Below are 19,825 nucleotides of genomic sequence, written 5' to 3' on the forward strand. Positions count from 1 at the left end.
AAAATATTGTATTGAATGACTGAAACAGAAAAAAATGTGTCAAATCTAGGGGAAAGTGCAAAAAAAAAAAATGAAAACAAACCAAAAAATGCTTTACTTGTGCATATCCTTAATAGGACCAATGGGATTGCAGACTGGAGGCTTCTTTTACAAAGCCACACAATCGATTCTCGGTGTGGCAAATGAGGGGGTCTTTTACTAAGCCACGGTAGAAAATCAGCAGGCGATAAAAGCCGAAGCATCTATTATATTCCTATGGGCATCTCGGCATTTACTGCTAGCTGATTTCTACCATGAGCTAAAAACGCTACCACGGCTTAATAAAAGATACCCCTCAATTTCTATGGGCTTCCTCTCATTTGCCATGTGGGAATCACTAGCGTGACTTTGCAAAAGAAGCCCTGGATTTTCTGTGTTTTCTACAGAGTCTGATGTCTCCTCAAGAGGGCGCTGCTGCTTTTTTCAGTACAGAGATGTTGAGCGTGATCTGTTGTATCAGATTCCTATCTGATGGGCATAGAAATGTAGGACTTAGTACGGGTGTCTTCTCACTTTCAAACAATTCAGAAACACCAGTGAAATGTTAAAAGGGGTATCTGTATTAGTCTGGTGTAACAAAAATGAAAGCGGCACTTTATAGATTTACCATTGACATGTGTTTTGGTTTTTATGTCATTTCCGATGTGAACAACAGAAAAAATAATATATCTGTATCTTCTCTCTGTATCTCTCTCTCTCTCTCTCTTTATGTATATATTAGAGAGAGAAAGAGAGAGTGAGTTTCATCTTAATGTGGACTATGATGGCAAGTGTATAAATTGGTGCAAAGATTTAGGTGCTCCAATGCCATATGCTTAGTGCCAAATGTGTAATGGTTTGCGGGCGCCAAGATTCCATTACAGATTACTAAAGTAAGTCAGCATTGGTGCACCTTTGGGGGAATGGAACGACTTCCCTATGAGGAAAGGCTAAAGCAGCTAGGGCTCTTCAGCTTGGAGAAGAGATAGCTGAGGGGAGATATGATAGAGGTCTATAAAATAATGAGTGGATTGGAATGGATAGACGTGAATGGCTTGTTTACTCTTTCCAAAAAAATACTAGAACTGGGGGGGGGGGGGGGGGCATGCAATGAAGCTACTAAGTAGTAAATTTAAAACCAGAGAATATATTTCTTCACTCAATGTGTAATTAAATTCTGGAATTTATTGCCAGAGAATGTGATGAAAGCAGTTAGCTTAGCAGGGTTTAAAAAAAAGGGTTTGGGTCATTCCCTGAAAGAAAAGTCCATAAGCCATTATTAAGATGGACTTGGGAAAATCCACTGCTTATTCCTATGATAAGCAACATAAAATCTGTTTTACTGTTCTGGGATTTTGCCAGGTACTTGTGACCTGGATTGGCCACTGTAGGAAACAGGATACTGAGTTCGATGGACCTTCAATCTGTCCCACTATGGCAATGCTTATGTTCTTACGTTAAAGTTAGCAGTTACGCCAAGTCAATAGCAGTTGAAACTATTGGTGCCTAAATGTGCCCTGAAGTGTGCATAACTTATAGTATTCTATAAGTTATGTGCATACCTCAGAGACATGACATGCTTATGGCCTGCTCATGTGTGCACCTCCTTGAACCTACACACTAAGCAATTTTGACACATATGTTATTGAATAGCACCTATCACCTTTATGCATACATGCCAATTTGTGGCACCAATCACATGCATAAGTGCCCAATCGGTGCCTATTTTTAGGTGCCGATTTATAGAATTGCCCTTTACATAATTTTAGCATGCACAAAAATGATAAAACAGAGAAAAGTGACTGGGGATCACTCCTGTCCCAACTACAGCACTAGACCACCAGCAGTTGTAAGGTAGGCCCGGGGGAGTAGGGCTACTCCTATTTAGGAGAGGGGGGGGGGGGGTCCAGGATAAGGCTACTTCTGTTTGGGGAATGAGGGGGCCATAGCCCTGATTAGAGGCAATAGCTGTTTCAGTTTCAGTCTCTTGAGTAGCCGTGTTAGTCTCTAATAGTGGTTGTTCTCTCTCTCTGTCTGGATTTCCACACATACCTGTATATCTGACTGCACACTAGCTCACTTGTGTACAAAGATTGGAGGTGTGCATATATTTGGGCCAGTGTGCAGTCAGCTATTTCTTTCTTTCTTTATTTATTGCATTTGTATCCCACATTTCCCCACCTATTTGCAGGCTCAATGTGGCTTACATAATTTTGTTAACATTGCCATTACAGGATAACAGATATATTTAGTTTTGTGCATGCTTACCCACTGACATGTGCAGTCAGGAACACATGTAGGTGAGTTTGGGCAAAGTTAGTGTACTCAATCAACCCAGGGCTTATTTTGTACATTTTGAGGCAGGAATGTGGGATGCTATCAAAAGTTTTCTTATAGTCAATCCATGCTATATTGAGATTCCACTGGCTTTAATAAATTTGTTCAACATGAAATGGTCTTTGGTTCATAGGCTCCCCTCTTACTGTCCTTCTACTCTATTGACCTGATGTTACTGGAATCAATGAAATTGTGTGTTATGTTGGCATCTGTTGCAGTGAATAGCTTATAGATTTTAACTATGCAAATTATTTATCTGTAATTTTTGGAAATGTTGCTTGGATCTTACTTTGGAATTGGATCCTCTTGGTCTGGAGTCTTTCACTGGGCACTTTTCACTGAGTGGTGAGTCCAGGAGAGCATACTTTATGAGTGGTAGCACTGATTTACTAAGTCTGCCGCCTGTAGTGTCACAGACTTCTGGGACTGGACCTTCTAGGGCTGGGAGGCTTGGTCCATGGGATCACTGTTACTTATTTCTGTGTCCAAAAGCTCACATCCCAGTCCAGTGTTTGTTCCGAGCCGCTAAGTTTTACTTAAAGTCTTTAGTAGTCAAAATCAATATGAAGCATGCAACACACAGAGATAGAAAGAGTAAAAAGTACAGTTCACATTGTTTCTTTTTCTTCTTCCTTGGAGTATAGAAAAGTTCCTCTTCATCTCTTGCTGTGGGCTGAGGAGGGGGAGATGCAGGACACAGAGGGGAATGGGGGCACAGGAGATGCTAAACATGGAGGGAGGATAAGGACAGGGACACAGGGGGAGATACTGAACCATAGCAAGATAGAGACAGAAGAGAGATGCTAGACCAGGGAAGATAGGGACACAGAGGGGAGACAGGGGGCATGGGGGAGGATAGAGACACAAAGGGAAGATGATAGACATGGAGGGAGGATAGAGACACAAAGGGAAGATGATAGACATGGAGGGAGGATAGGGACACAAAGGGAAGATGATAGACATGGAGGGAGGATAGGGACACAAAGGGAAGATGATAGACATGGAGGGAGGATAGGGACACAAAGGGAAGATGATAGACATGGAGGGAGGATAGAGACACAAAGGGAAGATGATAGACATGGAGGGAGGATAGGGACACAAAGGGAAGATGATAGACATGGAGGGAGGATAGGGACACAAAGGGAAGATGATAGACATGGAGGGAGGATAGAGACACAAAGGGAAGATGATAGACATGGAGGGAGGATAGGGACACAAAGGGAAGATGATAGACATGGAGGGAGGATAGGGACACAAAGGGAAGATGATAGACATGGAGGGAGGATAGGGACACAAAGGGAAGATGATAGACATGGAGGGAGGATAGGGACACAAAGGGAAGATGATAGACATGGAGGGAGGATAGGGAGATGGGCACAGAGGGGAGATGCTGGACACAGAGGAAAGATGGATGGTGAGCATGGACAAAAATATCAACTGAACAGGAGACCCTGGAAAGAGAGTTAAAAAATATACAGTACCACAAGCTGTTGTGAGAGATCACAGCAGTCATTTTCTTCAGGCAACTGCAATGGTCAGGAGTGGGTGGGCTTTGCTCTGCCCCCATTGTTCCCACTGGACCACCAGGGGGTTGGAGGGACATTCCGGGCAAGAGGAGTTCTGAATGGCATGAACTGGGGGGAGGGGAAAAGGAAGAAGGGGTGCTTTCCTGCTGTCAGGATGGGGTTCTCAGGGATCATCCATATAACTTTTAAATAGTTATGTGGGTCCTGCCCGATATTCAGTGCCAGAGCCCACATAACTAAGTGGCCAAAATTAGGACAATGTTTGAGCTGTCCTAATTTCTGCTGCTTAGTTATAAGGTTTCTGGTACTGAATATTGCTGGCACCTGCATAACTGCCATCTGTTTCCCAACGCTGCCCTCTGAACTGCCCCTGCCCTGCCCACATTTTGTAGGTCAATCAGAGCTGCTATTCAGCAGTACTGCCCGGTTAGTGCTGCTGAGTATCAGTGGTTGGGCAACCTCAGGCGATTTAAGCAGGCAGAAACTTCTCTTGCCCACTTAAATTGCTTTGAATATCAGCCAGATTGAATTTTGTAATACTGTTTCTCTTTCTATGGTGTTGTACTACGTTTGCACAGTCTGGTTTCTTTGGATTTCAGTTTAATGTTTGCTTGTATATTTCTGTTTTTACCTTATAGTCACTTATTCTGTTTTGGTGAGGGTCTATCTGTGTCCGGTGTATTTGACTGAGACCAGGTATTGTGTTAGTATGAATTTTCTACATAACGATCTGGAGTAATTTGGCTTGTTCGGTAGTCCTAAAAGATATATTGATGTTCTAGGGCCTACTGCAATATTTTATTTTATTTGCATTTATACCATACATTTTCCCCACATACTGGTAGGTTCAATGTGGCTTACATGTGTCAAGAGTAGATTGGTTACACTTTATTTTGTATTATGGGGTTTATGGTTGTCTTTCATGGAGGAAGTCTAGTTCATTTCGTTGTCTTGTTTAGTGCTTTCTGGTGATCTCTAGGTTGGGTCGGGTCAGCAGGAAGGAATGTTCTGAATAGATGGGCTTTCAGGTGTTTTTGGAAGGTTAGATCTGTTGGAAGTGTGCTCCAGAGTTTGGTGCACACGTATGAAAATCCAGAAGGGTAAGCTGATTTGTGTTGAATGCCTTGGTAGGAACCTTGTGGTGTGAGTTTTGGAGGATAGTGCTGACAAGGTAGATTTCCTCTAGATCTTAAGTGAATTTTTATAAAGGTTTGTATATGTCTGGTACTGAGATTACATTAGAATCAGAATTTTTTTTTTCTATGGTAAGTTTTTATGGGGAATTATCCTAGCTCTGATCTGCACCCTTTGTCGGGGAAGTTACAAGTTAAAAACAAAAGATAGTAAGGGAGGGGCAGTAAAATAGGAGGCTTGGGACAATCTCAGCCATTTATTGGTGTCTAAAGATGAGTTTGTATGGGTTTTTCCCCTCTCTGACTGCTTTAATGCATATTAGAAATTAGTACCCATCCAGTCTAATATTTAACGCACGGCAAAACCCGCACTAGCTGCTTATCACAGATCAATAAAAGGACCCCTAAATGTTCAGAGCATTTAGTGGCATTATGTTTCATCTAAGCTGGGCTTAGTTTATAGAAAAAAGGAAGTGGAACTGTGGAGGCAGAGGAAGAACAACAGGAGAAGCAGGGTTGAGTTAGGAATAAAGGGACTGATGCAGAAAGCTGTGCCTGAGAGCCATACGAGCCAACTCTGTGGGTGCTTGAGAAAATTCCTTATATTTGTCCAGGGAAGGGTTATTTCCACTGGGCTTAGCACCCCCAATAATTCTGAAAAGTTGGCTCCTATGCTGAGAGCCCCGTGACAATGGCTGAGCTCATGGCTTCTGAGCTCACTGCAAAAGTTTAGCTTCCGGATGCAGTAAGCTTTGAGCTTTTCTTCTCTGCTCCAGGTCACCTTCTCCTCTCCTGTTCCCTGCACACTGCCTGAAAAGGAGGGGCTGGAGCAGAAACATCCCTGCTGTGCTGAAGTCTGAAAAGAAGTGGCAGAAATGGGGTCCAGGCCATTCTCCAAGAAATTAAGCCCTGAATCTAAGCTAAAACAAATTTATTTTCTGTTCTCTTCACTGGTGAGAGCACTGTAAAGTTTGGTTTGTAGGTTACTGGAAAAGAGAGGCCTAGAAGCCCAGCCAATTGGGCACTCTCATATGTGGACAGAACACTCCTGTTTAAATCATTACATGAAGTGGTTCCCACAGAGCTCTGTTTAGTTCTGCTTGAGAATTTGCAAACACAAGGAGGGCTGTTTGTAAGTCTCTCTAAATCAAGCTATCTATAGTGATCGAAAGAGGAACTCGCTGAGTCTCATGAATGCTGCAGATTTTCCAAAATTCATGCTGTCAGTTTTCACTGCACAGATGGTAATTGTCTAGTGAGAAGGCACAGTCATTGCCGAAGTAGCTCACTAGCAGGATTGGCTCAACCATAAGGCAAGATCAGGCAGCTGCCTGGGGCAGCAGCTTCTTGGGGTCCAAAGAACGGCTGCACTCAAAGCAAATGAATAAGTCTTATCAGCCACACAAACTCAAAGAACCATCAACATATACTTTACCTGAAGTTTAGAGGATGTTTGTGTGGCATCTCTGCTGACTAGTACCAACCCAACACCTGTGAAATAGTTTTGGAAAGTCTGAGTATCTGATAAATGAATTTTGCTATGAATCTGCCTTATGCAACTCAGCTTAGTTATTTTTGAAAGACATGACCATTTAAAGGATATCCCATAGACTGGGTGAAATGGGTCACTGGATTCAGTGCAGTTTCCGTGGCTAAAAAAAAAAAAGAACTCATTATCATAGAGTTTCATGGCCTGGCCTTTTACACATTACAAGCATCCGGGGCCTTTTGCATGGCAAAAACAGGCTACTGCAAAAACCACAGAAGGGGATGCAGAGTCACACACATTTCGAAGGAAACCGCCTTTGTAAATGTTCTCTTCTCGCCCATGATCATATCACTATTCTTTTCCTAATCTGGAGTATACTGCAAGATTCTCCAGCATCTCAAGATATGCAGTCATTTAGCTTTCAACAATTTTATTAAATGGCCCTTTTACAAAGCCACAATAGGGCCTCGACACGTGGCAAACCTGCACGCTGACACCACTGCAGGGGTCCTTTTACCGCAGTATGTTAAAAGGACCCCTAAGTTTAACAGGACTACACACACAATATCATGTTAATCCTATAAAATAATTCTCACCTCCAATGTTCTGACTTGCCTGGGACCGTGGCTCATTCCGAGTTGGTCTGCTAGGCTCCGTAGATCAGGCTGACATCACCGTAGCCATTATGATGTCAACTTCAGAACCCGGGGGGGGGGGGGGTAAACATGCCTCACAGCTGATCCATGTCCAGAAGAGGGTTGCTGGACATGGGTGGCTGGAGGGGGGGGGGCAGGGGAGAGAGGAGGGTCGCTGGACATGGATGGCTGGAGGGGGGGCAGGGGAGAGAGGAGGGCCGCTGGACATGGGTTGCTGGAGGGGGGGTAGAGGAGAGAGGAGGGTCACTGGACATGGGTGGCTGCAGGGGGGCAGGGGGTCACTGGACATGGGTGGCTGGAGGGGGGCAGGGGAGAGAGGAGGGTCGCTGGACATGGGTGGCAGGAGGGGGGGCAGGGGAGAGAGGAGGTTCACTGGACATGGGTGGCTGCAGGGGAGCCGAGAAAAACCTTGCTAGCATCCGTTTCATTTGTGTCAGAAACGGGCCTTTTGCCCTTCCTTGTACCAGCTTAATTTAATATGACTCGTATGCTAACGCAATTAATAGGATGTAGTTGGTTGGGCTCGCCCAGCATCTACACAAGCCCCTCATGCATTGAGAGGACTGCAGTGGGCATAAGGTCAAACAGAGTTAACATAGAGCATGGTACTGCAATTGCTTCACCTCCAAGATATGATGTGCAGTCATTTAAAATGACACACAGTTTGTGCCATTTGGCTTTCAATCTGAAACTACACTCACAAAAAAAAAAAACGCCTTCTTGTTTAATTTCAGTGTATTCATGCACACTAAAAAAACAGAAAGAAAATGAAAACAAGATTAGTAAAAGAAAAACGAAATAAAGTTTTTCCCATGCACACCCCTACCATCCTGTGGCTATCTCAGAATATCCATCTTGATCCTTTGATCTCATTTTCCTGTTTACTCACTGGATAGGAATTTCACTTTTCTGCAGTGACAGACTTGGATTATCAGCATTTCTCATATTTTTTGGACTGAGGTAATATTATGGATTTCTCCACTTCAATTTGTGCTTGAAATCTCTGTAAGAATGAGTGTAACACCAGAGTAAAAGGCATTAGAAAATAAGGGAACTAATTTAAAGAAAGTTGAAGGGTGCATGGAACAGTGCGGGGCTTTTGATCATCTGCCTATAAGTGTAGCTGGTGTCACTCCTTGTGTGTGACCAGTCAGTTAATTGCTTCTTCCATTAAAGGCTTTGAAGAAGAGACAAGCTTTCACCTGCTTCCTGAAGCAAAGATAACTTGTGTTAATATCCTTGAGCCTGATACTCAGTCGGAGGCAATCAGCGTTATGGTGACCTCTGTGGGCGTTAAATCCGGAAATTCAAATTCAATGCTCGGCCATATCTGGGCACCAGCATTGAGGGGTCCTTTTACAAAGGCGCACTAGCGTTTTCAGCGTACGCTAAAAAATAAGGGCAAACTAAATGCTAGAGATGCCTATATATTCCTATGGGTGTCTCTAGCATTTAGCATGTGCTAATCATTAGCGCACACTAAAAACATAATTGCCCCTTTGTAAAAGACCCCCTTTATTTCCACGTTTCTGGAGCCAGATAGCGCATAGTCAGTCAAGCACAATATTCAGTACTTAACCAGCTATGGGTTACTGCATAAAGATAGGACTGACTTTTATGCAGCCCTATTTATGCAGTAAGCCTGGCTGCTTAAGTGCTAAATATTGGTTTTCAGTTTGGTGCTAACCGGTTATTTTCAGCGGAGTGGAGGAGTGGCCTAGTGGCCTAGTGGTTAGGGTGGTGGACTTTGGTCCTGGGGAACTGAGGAACTGAGTTCGATTCCCACTTCAGGCACAGGCAGCTCCTTGTGACTCTGGGTAAGTCATTTAACCCTCCATTGCCCCATGTAAGCCGCATTGAGCCTGCCATGAGTGGGAAAGTGCAGGGTACAAATGTAACAAAAATAAAATAGATACTATTGGAGATTCTACATGGAATGTTGCTACTATTGGAGATTCTAGATGGAATGTTGCTATTCCACTAGCAACATTCCATGTAGAAGGCTGCGCAGGCTTCTGTGAGTCTGACGTCCTGCACGTACGTGCAGGACATCAGACTCACAGAAGCAGAAGCCTGCGCGGCCACATTGGTGATCTGCAAGGGCCGACTTCTACATGGAATGTTGCTAGTGGAATAGCAACATTCCATGTAGAATCTCAAATAGTAGCAACAGTGGAGGAGTGGCCTAGTGGGGTGGTGGACTTTGGTCCTGGGGAACTGAAGAACTGAGTTCGATTCCCACTTCAGGCACAGGCAGCTCCTTGTGACTCTGGGCAGGTCACTTAACCCTCCATTGTCCCATGTAAGCCGCATTGAGCCTGCCATGAGTGGGAAAGCACAGGGTACAAATGTAATAAATAAAATAACTAGTTAAGAGCCATTGACAATTAGCAGATAGCCCCGAATAGGTGATTTAACTGGCCAGGAGCCATTTCTGGCCAGGTAAATCGCTTTGAATATTGACCCTCGTTCCCCTTTACTTCAGCTGTCAGCAGTATACCACAATGTTAATTCTTGCACTCTGAATTTATCCAATGTATACACTGACATTTCATGGAAGGTTTTTTTGTTTGTTTGTTTGTTTGCTTTTTTGGCATTGCATTCAACTTTTAAAAGAAAATGTCTCAGAGTGACTAAGACCTAAAGTGGGAACAACTTCTTTGGAAGAAAGTTCTCATGACTATTCTTTCAACATTATGCTTTTTGCTTGAGCAATATTCTTGGTACTATCACTTCTGCTGCTATATAGCTCAGAATCTAGTTTTGCTACTAAAGTTCAAATGAAAAATATTGCTGCTAGTTTTTGATTCTTCATAACTTTTCAGACAGCATACAATGAAGGTGAGAAAAACTGTAACCGTAACTTTTCAGACAGCATACAACGAAGGTGAGAAAAACTGTAACCGTAACTTTTCAGACAGCATACAATGAAGGTGTGAAAAACTGTAACCATTTTAGCTCCATGTCTTCCCTGTAGCAAGAGGAACTAAGGTAACTGATCTGTTTGCACCTCCCTAATACCAACCCTGGATCCTCTGCTGAAGAAAAACAACCTTGACAAGGACAAACTTGAAAGTTACAGGCCAGTATCCAACATCCCGTTTCTAGGGAAACTCATAGAACAAACAGTCTGTGTTCAACTTAATGAATGGCTAGAAAAGATTAACTGGCTAGATCCATGTCAATCTGGATTCAGACCTGGTTATGGAACAGTAACGGTCCTCGTATCCCTGCTAGATGATCTTCACAGAAACCGAGACAAGGGATTTGCCTCGATGTTAGTACTGCTAGATTTCTCAGCAGCTTTTGACACTGTGGATCATGATATCTTGCTAGCACGACTGACAGAAACAGGTATCAATGGAACAGTACTTGTCTGGTTCAGATCCTATCTATCAGACAGGCAACAATCCATAATGATTGGCAGCAACTCATCACCACCATGGACACTGACCTGCGGGGTACCACAAGGATCGATACTGTCACCTATTCTGTTCAATATCTACCTCAAGCCACTAGCTGAGCTGATTCAGTCAATGGACACTCAGTTCTACATCTATGCGGATGATGTGCAGCTACTCATACCCATCGAACCTGACTTACCTACAACCTTGAATAAACTGATTACTTGCCTAACATCAATTCGAGAATGGGTTAAACTTTGCCTGAACCCATGTAAAACCGAGCTTCTCTGGGTCCCTAACACAAGTGGATACATACCTGACATCAAAATCCCTTTTGGGAAGTATGAACTCCCCCTCAAATCACAAGTCAGGAACCTTGGAATACAGTTAGATTTAACACTCTGATTCCTCAAATCCAAGCAACCTTCAAGAGCTGCTTCTACTATTTGCGACAGATACGCTGCCTCTCTCCTTACATCGAGAAGGTAAATCTTATCCCAGTTGTGCATGCCATGGTAACATCAAGACTGGATTACTGCAATGCACTATACAATGGTCTGACAAAGGGCCTGCACCAGCTCCAGTTGATTCAGAATGCAGCAGCAAGACTCATAGAAGGTTGCAAGCGATGTGACCACATCACACCATTTTTGCAAAAACTTCATTGGCTACCAGTACAATACAGGGCTAAATTTAAAACTCTATGTCTGATTTTCAAGGCCCTGAAAGGAAATGACCCCTAGTATCTGAAGAATAGGATGATCTTCCACACACCGCCAAGGACACTAAGGTCCTCCCAAGGACTTTCACTAACTACACCCTCTCCAAAAGACATTACACGATGTGATACCCGCAAGTGCGCCTTCTCCGGAGTAGCCCCACACTCTGGAATGCATTGCCTGAAAGGCTCCGCTTAACATAAGACTACCTCTACTTCAGGAAGCAGGTGAAAGCTTGGCTCTTCAACCAAGCCTTTAATGGAAGAAGTAACTAACTTGTTAGTCTCACTCACACACACAAGGATTGACTCGGGCTGCACATACTGCAGCGGGACATGTTTATCCACTCCTACCCTACCATTTCTCTGACCTCACGTGCAACTTTCTTGAAATCAATCACCTTACTTTCTAATTCTTCCTACTTTCTTACTCATCTATATGTTACAACTTTGCGTTACCCTTCACTACCAATTATAATGTTCTAGTACATATTGTGTTGTCATTACAATTAGTATATCATGCCATATTTTATATTGTTGTTCGAATATTTTTACTGCTCTAATTGCCTATTGCTCATGTTTGATTTATTCTTACTGTACACTGCCTTGAGTGAATTCCTTCAAAAAGGCGGTAAATAAATCCTAATAAATAAATAAATACAATAAAATAAATAGCTGCCTGCCTGCATTCAGCATGAGCAGCCAATTGTGTAAAAACGGAGCATCTATTCACTCTTCAATAAACTTTCACTCCTTGGCCTGTCTGCAAAATGAATGGAAACTTTTTTATTTCCATTGTGGCCATTCTGGAACCTTCGAAAAGCACAAGGGGCCAGATATAAAATGGGAATGCCCCTTTCATATCTCTGAACTCCAGATTTGCCTTACAGACAATATTTGTTTTAAGATGATAAAAAGAATACTCTCCCCTCCTACAGGAACAAAAGAGGAAGTTACTAGAGCATGACTCAAGGCTGTCAGCAGCAGCAGGCACTGGTATTCTCATTGCAGAAGTGTGCGTCCAAAGCTGGCAAGTTATCATGAGAAGGATGAGGCGGAAGGCACAGAGCCAGAACTTCTTCACCCAGACGGAATGAGGCTGGACCAAGTGACAGCTCAACAACAGATTCTAAAAGATAATCAGTAGGTATTTGTTTGACTGTTTCTAGGCATCATTGTGCAAAGCTTTTACGACTGCTGTGTTAGCTCACTTGCATACAGTGTGTAGAAATAAGGGTCAACAAAGAAGATGTAAGTGAGACTATTTTATTGGACTAACAATACATCTATGACTAGCTTTCGAGAGTTATCTTGACATGAGAAGCTCCTCTCCAGTGTTTTAAATTAGTCCAATATAAAGCTCATACCTACAGTTTGGTTGTTGTTTCCATGTAAGCATCAGTGCAAAGACTTGGGACTGAGGGGAGTTGTTATCAACACGAGTTACTGTTAAGACTTTATTTTACAATTATTTTGTGCTATTTTAGCACCAGTCCCATTTTATGCAATGAGACCTAGTTACCAAAAGCCCACGTTGATAACTCCCCCTCGTAATTAAAGAAAAAAGAAATGTCTCTAGAAATTGAAATCACTGCCATATGTAATAAAAGGAGCCATGTATAGAGCAATCAAGTCATTGTGACATCACTGATGAGGTTGGCTCTTAAGTATTGGTGGAATAAGGCATTATGACATCACAATATCAGCTCTGGTTACCAGAGACTGAAACTCTTCACATTAAGGGAGAAAGTTATCACTGTGGGCTACCGTTAAGATGTGATATTTTATCACTAACTCATTCTATTTCAGCACAGGTTTCATTTTATGCAATGAGACATGGAGGTGCATTTTCAAAGCACTTAGACTTACGAAGTTACATAGAGGCGTATTTTCAAAGCACTAAGGGGCCCTTTTACTAAGCTGCAGTAGAAGGAGCTCTGCACTAGTGGCAGTGTGTGTTTTTGCCGCACGCAGAGTCCCCCTTACCGTAGCGGGTAAAAAGGTCCAAACTTGCCACATGGACATCTTGGGGGTAGCACTTACCACCACCACCCATTGAGGTGGTGGTAGGGTCTCCTGCGCAAAAAAATATGGAACAATTTTCCATAGCACCAGAACTACTGCCGGCATCCTCATTGAGCCAGCGGTAGTTCTGGGTTGCTGCACAGCAACCCTTTAGTAAAAGGGCCCCTTAGACTTACAAAGTTACATAGGAACCTATGAAACTTTTAAGTCTAACCCCCCTGTTTAGTAAGCCTTGCTAGTGGCTGCCATGTACTAGAGCGGCTTAGTAAACAGGGGGGTAAGTGTTTTGAAAAATGAGCCCCATTGAGGGGCATTTTCGAAAGAAACGTCTAAGTTGGAATTTGGATGTTTTTGTAAAATGTCCAGATTCGGAGGCGGGGAAAAGGTCATTTTCGAAAAAAGATGGACATCCATCTTTGTGTTTGAAAATACCATGGATGTCCTTGGATTTGGACGTCTTTGATTTTTGGCCATTTTCGAAAACAAAAATGTCCAAGTCTAAAACATTCAAATTCAAGCCATTTGGACGTGGGAGGAGCCAGCATTTTTAGTAGACTGGTCCCCCTTACATGCCAGGACAGCAATCGGGCACCCTAGGGGGCACTGCAGTGGACTTCATAAACTGCTCCCAGGTACCTTACCTTGTGTGTTGAGCCCCCCAACCCCCCCCCCCAAAACCCACTATCCCCAACTGACCACCACTACCATAGCCCTTACAGGTGAAGGAGGGCACTTATATGTGGGTACAGAGGGTTTCTGGTGGGTTTTGGAGGGCTCGCTGTTTCCTCCACAAGTGTAACAGGTAGGGGGGTATGGGCCTGGGTCCACCTGTCTGAAGTGCACTGCACCTACTACTAAACTACTCCAGGGACCTGCATGCGCTGTCATGGACCTGAGTATGACATCAGAGGCTGGCATAGAGGCTGACAAGTAATATTTTTAATCATGTTTTTTGAGGGTGGGAGGGGGTTAGTGACCACTGGGGGAATAACGGGAGGTCATCCCCGATTCCTTCCAGTAGTCATCTGGTCATTTTGGGTGCCTTTTTGTGCCTTATTCGTAATAAAAACAGGTCTAGGTGAAAATATCCAAGTTTTAGTCCTGGACGTCTTTGCTTTGTTCCATTATGGCTCAAAGATGTCCAAGTCTTAGGAACGCCCAAGTCCCGCCTCGAACACACCTCTGATACGCCCCCTTGAGAGTTGGATGTCCTTGCGATGGACTTCTGACAAAGACATCCAAAATGCGGTTTCAATTATACCGATTTGGACGTCTCTGTGAGATGGACATCTAAGTGCCGATTTATGTAACTTTTTGGACGTCCATCTCTTTCGAAAATGAGCCTGATAGTAACCTATGAAATTTTGTAAGTCTAAGGGCCCTGTTTACTAAGCCGTGCTGTAAGCACGCTAACGTTTTAGCGTGCACTAAAAATTTGCGTGCGCTAACGCTAAAGAGACCCATGGGTGTCTCTAGCATTAGCCCATGCTAATTTTTAGTGCACGCTAAAAAGTTAGTGCACCTACAGCGCAGCTTAGTAAACAGGGACCTAAGTGCTTTGAAAATGAGCCCCTTAGTTACTAATAACTGGGGTAAACAATAAAATAACACTTCCTAATGGTAGCCCATGTTGATAACTTCCTCCTTAATCCGTTCAATGTTGCAATGAATGCAAATTCTTATTTTCTTAGATGTTTGGGATATGTATTGCTAGAAAAGCAACAGCAAATGTCTTTTCTTATACTTTGTGTGTATTGGTGGTGGTGATGGGTGGGGGGGAGGGGGTTAAGCAATTAGCTTGTTTGCCCTTCTGGCTTCCTGATTTAGTCTTACCAGGGGCGTAGCCAGACCTTATGGTGGGAGGGGGCCAGAGCCAGAGGTTGGGGGCACATTTTGAGTGCCTCCCTGCCACCCCTCTGCCTCGCTTCACTTCACCTCCCCCCACCTCCTCGTCTCGCCTCGTGCCTCCTCGCCTCCTCGCACCCTCCCTTGCCTCGCAAACAAATACCTTTGCTGGCGGGGGTCCCCAAGCCCCACCTGCCGAAGCCTTCTTCAACGCCGGTCTCCGGCACAGCCGCGTTCCTGCCCTGCTCTTCTTTCTTCTTGCTCCTCCTGTCCTGTGAACGCTGATGCTTCTTCTCAGTCTCACGTAAAGGAGTATATGTAAAAAGAAATCCGCTGGCAGGCGGAGAACTCAAAATGCCCCACGGTAAATATAACAGTGCAAAGACAGTGGGAGAACGACCAAGGATACCAAAGACAGGAAGATGTTCCTTAATAAAAGAGTTTATTTGGAGGATGAAGACTCGACACAACGTCGTGTTTCGGCCGTTAAGCCTGCATCAGGAGTCTATAAAAATATACATGTAAATATAATATAATATAATATAATATAAAAATGAATAAAAGAATAATGAACATATATAATATACACATATTTTAATATGAAAGTAATATAATAAGATATAGAGAAAATAGAGGTAAAAAAAATAATAATACTAAATAAACTATAATCAATAATATAAAACATAGGCTAAATATTAAAAACGAATCAAATTTGGAGGACAATATATATGAAAAACATATACATATATGAACTTTATAGAAAGAATAATAAAATAAAATAAAATGTGTGTGCATATTAGTAATGTTTGGATGGTCATAATCGTTGTAGGTACTTTTAGCTGAAAAGCAAAGCATTAGATAAACGTGTCAACCTGATAAAAAAAGGGGTTGTTTGAAGTACACTATGCTAGTGGATAAACTACCATTGTGTAAACTATGTGACAAAACAGAGCACATAAACAAATACTGATTTAATAAATTTGAAGTGAGGGATGATTAAGGGCCTGATTGCAACTGAATTAACTATGGCTAAAGACTGTATAGATGTAGAGGAGAAGCCTAAATAAATGTAAATGGCAAATTTAATGAGGTATTGATTAGTATGGAAGACCAGACTAGTGGATGTAGCGTGACTGAATTAAAACAAAAAAGATGTTTAGAGCAAACACTAACCTCTTGTGCAAAGTGTTGCTGGTCAATGTTGAAGAAAGTCTTCAAAGTAGTATATCAATCTGTTTGGGGAATGTCAAACATTGAAAAATGGAGCGTGCACAGGAGGAGCAAGAAGAAAGAAGAGTAGGGCAGGAACGCGGCTGCGCTGGAGACCGGCGCTGAAGAAGGCTTCGGCTGGCGGGGGTTGGGACCCCCACCAGCCAAACTAGGGGCCCGGACGAAATTTGTGGGGACCCAGGCCCCCGTGGCCCCCCATAGCTATGCCCCTGAGTCTTACTATCCTGAATATTTTGAGGTTTGTGAAGACAGTAAAATTCTGTTCTGACAGAACTGATAGAATAACATTAGGAGACAGGAGGCTAAGTGAACTCAGGCCGTTTTCCTGATTCTCTTGTTTCTTGATGTGTTTGTATTTTTATGGCACTGGTGGTTGGGACGGAGGGGGGGAGGGAGAGGGAGGGGGGATAGAAGAAAGGAGCCAGGTTTCTGCATGTTGCAATGAGAGGGAATTAAACATTCTTTATTCCTACCCATGGATCCACTGCTGTGTACAGAAAGTCAAAAACCTCTCTGATTCTAGGTCTGGCATATTCTTCATATGTTAACACTACATAATGTGTGGTTTATAGATGTTGAAATACTTGGTAGAATTGATGAAGAACAGCTGGAAAAAATAACAAAATACTGTGATTTGTAAATTGAGGTAGAAAGACTTTGGAGCAAAAAATTGATATGATTGGAGTTCTTGGAGAAATACCAATTAGAATCCCAAACTTCTTGAAAATTTTAAGTGTAAAAGGCATAACTTCATCAGTTTTGCCAAAAACTACCCTACTTGGAATAGCATGCATTTTGCACCAATATCTCTGTTATTCCCATGTCTTTGGGTAGGATTTGAATTAATGGAGCTAAAACCAGACAAAATGAGCTATAATATGCCACATATGATAATAATAATAATAATAATAATAATAACATAATCATATTTTTCTTTTCTAAGACTGTAATGTCAGTAGTCACTGGAGAATTCAAGCTTCACCCAGAAGTTTAGGAATTATCCAGTTATACCTTGAACCCAGCAAAACCTTTTTGTAAGTCTGCCGTTGTCAAATCCCCACAATATCAATGAAAATCAGTATTATGTTTTTGATTACCTCGAGATAGGGTGTTTTATATTCCAAATGTTGGTCTGTTTGAATTTGAAAGTCCCACCCCATAAAATCTTGACTTTTTCATTTTCTATAACTTCTCTACATGGTCATTATTTATTTATGTATTTATTTATTTATTTATTATCTCATTTATACCCCACATTTTCCCAACTGTGTCAGGCCCAATGTGGCTTACATTGCACCGCAAAGGCGGCCGCCAATACAGTAAATTAAGCTAATCCTATATAATAATTCTCACCTCCAACGTTCTGAGGCTGCCTGGAACCATGGAAAAGGAAAGTACATCAATAAACCTGCATAAGAAATAAAGGAGAGGGTGGGGAAGGAAAGAAAGGAACAGGAAACCAGGGGAGAGAAGGGAAGGGTAGATGAGTCCAAAATTGTCATTATATTGATGTGAATCAAGAGGTGGAGACACATGCTGAGTCTTTGGGGCAGTGGCGTTCCTAGGGGGGGGGCGGTGGGTGCGGTCTGCTCCGGGTGCATGCCGCTGGGGGGGTGCCACGCGCCTGTTTGCTCCGCTCGTTCTGTGCTCCCTCTGCCCCGGAACAGGTTACTTCCTGTTCCGGGGCAGAGGGAGCATGGAACGAGCGAAGCCGACAGGTGTGCAGCACCCCTCCAGCAGGTAAAAATGCACCCGGGGGGTGTCGTTTCGCCGGGGGGGGGGGAGGTGTCGCTTCGCCGGGGGGGGGGGGGGGGCGCATCGGTGAACCACCCCTGGTGTCAGCCGCCCTAGGAACGCCACTGCTTTGAGGTAGGCTTTTCCAAATAACAAAGTCTTAAGAGAATTCCTAAAATGTAGATGATTGTGAATTGTTTTTATACAAGTATTTGTTGACTCTGAAGTTGTACTTCTTGCCCAAGGTCCAGTGGATGATTGTGGTAATTAATATTACAGTTGAGCACAGCCTGACATATGAACCTTGGTTATTCAGAGGTATCGGTGTATATATGAACAGTTCCAAGCAACACAAGCTTCTGTAGTTGACAGATGGTGATTTTGTCAATGCCCAGTGTGTTCATATATGGTTCCGTGTCTTTTGATATTACTGTAAGGGTGCCAATTACTACAGGAACCATTATCATTATTGTCTTTAAAAATAGATAGAGACCAAATAGTTTTAGTGATCCTATGGGGAAACAGCTGGTCTAAGATGCATAATTGTATGAAGAGATTCTATAAAATTCGGGGTCCACTTAATTGTTGCTGAAGGACTGAGCATGTAAGGTAGAATGATGGATGGTAGAATGGGATATATGAGAATAGGTGGCTTTTAAAGGGAGTGATTATATGCTGAATATCTTATCCCAGTAAGAAAAACTGGGTGAAGGACTACTACAACTACGTGGATTTATTTCATGACTAGTTTTAGCATTTTGAAGTATTCATTGTAAGTGATTTATGCTGTTTATTGATTTCATGTGATTATTTTTATTAATTGTTGTTCCATGCCTTAAGGGCTATGGCAGTAAGGCACAATCAAAATGTTTCATGATGTTTTTCAATGCTCTCAATTTTTTGGGCTATATTTATTAATTCTTTGGAGCTGGTTTGTGAGGATATTAATTTGTTATAATTTGGCAAATTCTCTATGATTAAAAAAAAAGACTCAATGACAGTAACAAAAAAAACAAACAAACCAGTATTTGGAAGTCAGTTGTTTCCACTCTTTATTTTGTAATTTTTCTGTTGAAGAAAATCACCAAACTCAGGGCTGGCTCTACCACTAGTGGAGTAGGCATCCACCTAGGGTGGCAGGCTATGGGAGAGGCAGTGAAGTACCAGCAGAGCCAGCAAATACAGTGGTAGAGCAGGCCTTTAAAGCTGCTGTCAGTGGCAGGCCTTTGAGCATCCATGTGCATATTTAACCCTACTGCATCCTCCCCCCTTCATCAAGACATTGGGGGGGGTGGATGTAGTGTGCTTTGAACACACAAGCATGGAGATATTCAAAGGCCTTCTGCCACACTCTTTTTCCTTTCTCTTCTATGTAGGCTTGATCCCCATGGAGTGTGTAGTCCCGTTCCTTGCCCCTGGGGAGGGGAAAACACTTTAGCCCTAGTGGCTGGAATAAGAAAGACAATCAGAGTTAGGTGTAGGCGCAACCAGTAAAAATCTTTATTGGTATTTCACTAAGCCAATACAAAATAATTGTTCTCTCTGGAGCAGGTTGTCACACAGAAAAGCCAGATGCAAAGACTGAATAACAAAATCTGCTCAGCAAAACTTTCTCAGTTTTCATTTATATTTATTTAATTTCTCCTAAATCATGTGATTTCTCCTAAACTAACTTGTGTTCGTATATGGATTTTCCTGTTTCCCTCCATT

The 19,825-nt window shown here is 42.7% G+C and overlaps 1 protein-coding gene across 3 annotated transcripts in view; it reads left to right on the forward strand.

Annotated features, from left to right (window-relative positions):
- The first annotated feature begins 12,286 nt into the window (after positions 1-12,286).
- The window catches only part of SCIMP (SLP adaptor and CSK interacting membrane protein), a 31,632-nt gene continuing 24,093 nt past the window's right edge, over positions 12,287-19,825 (forward strand). For 2 of the 3 annotated variants that reach the window (XM_030185741.1, XM_030185743.1), the window contains exon 1: positions 12,287-12,424. The gene's annotated coding sequence lies outside the window, so the exon portion shown is untranslated. Of the gene's footprint in view, positions 12,425-17,364; positions 17,416-19,825 lie in introns of those variants that run through there. The other variant, XM_030185742.1, reaches the window with a different exon arrangement.

Source organism: Microcaecilia unicolor, chromosome 13, assembly GCF_901765095.1.
Source record: "Microcaecilia unicolor chromosome 13, aMicUni1.1, whole genome shotgun sequence".
Classification (NCBI taxonomy): Eukaryota; Metazoa; Chordata; class Amphibia; order Gymnophiona; family Siphonopidae; genus Microcaecilia; species Microcaecilia unicolor.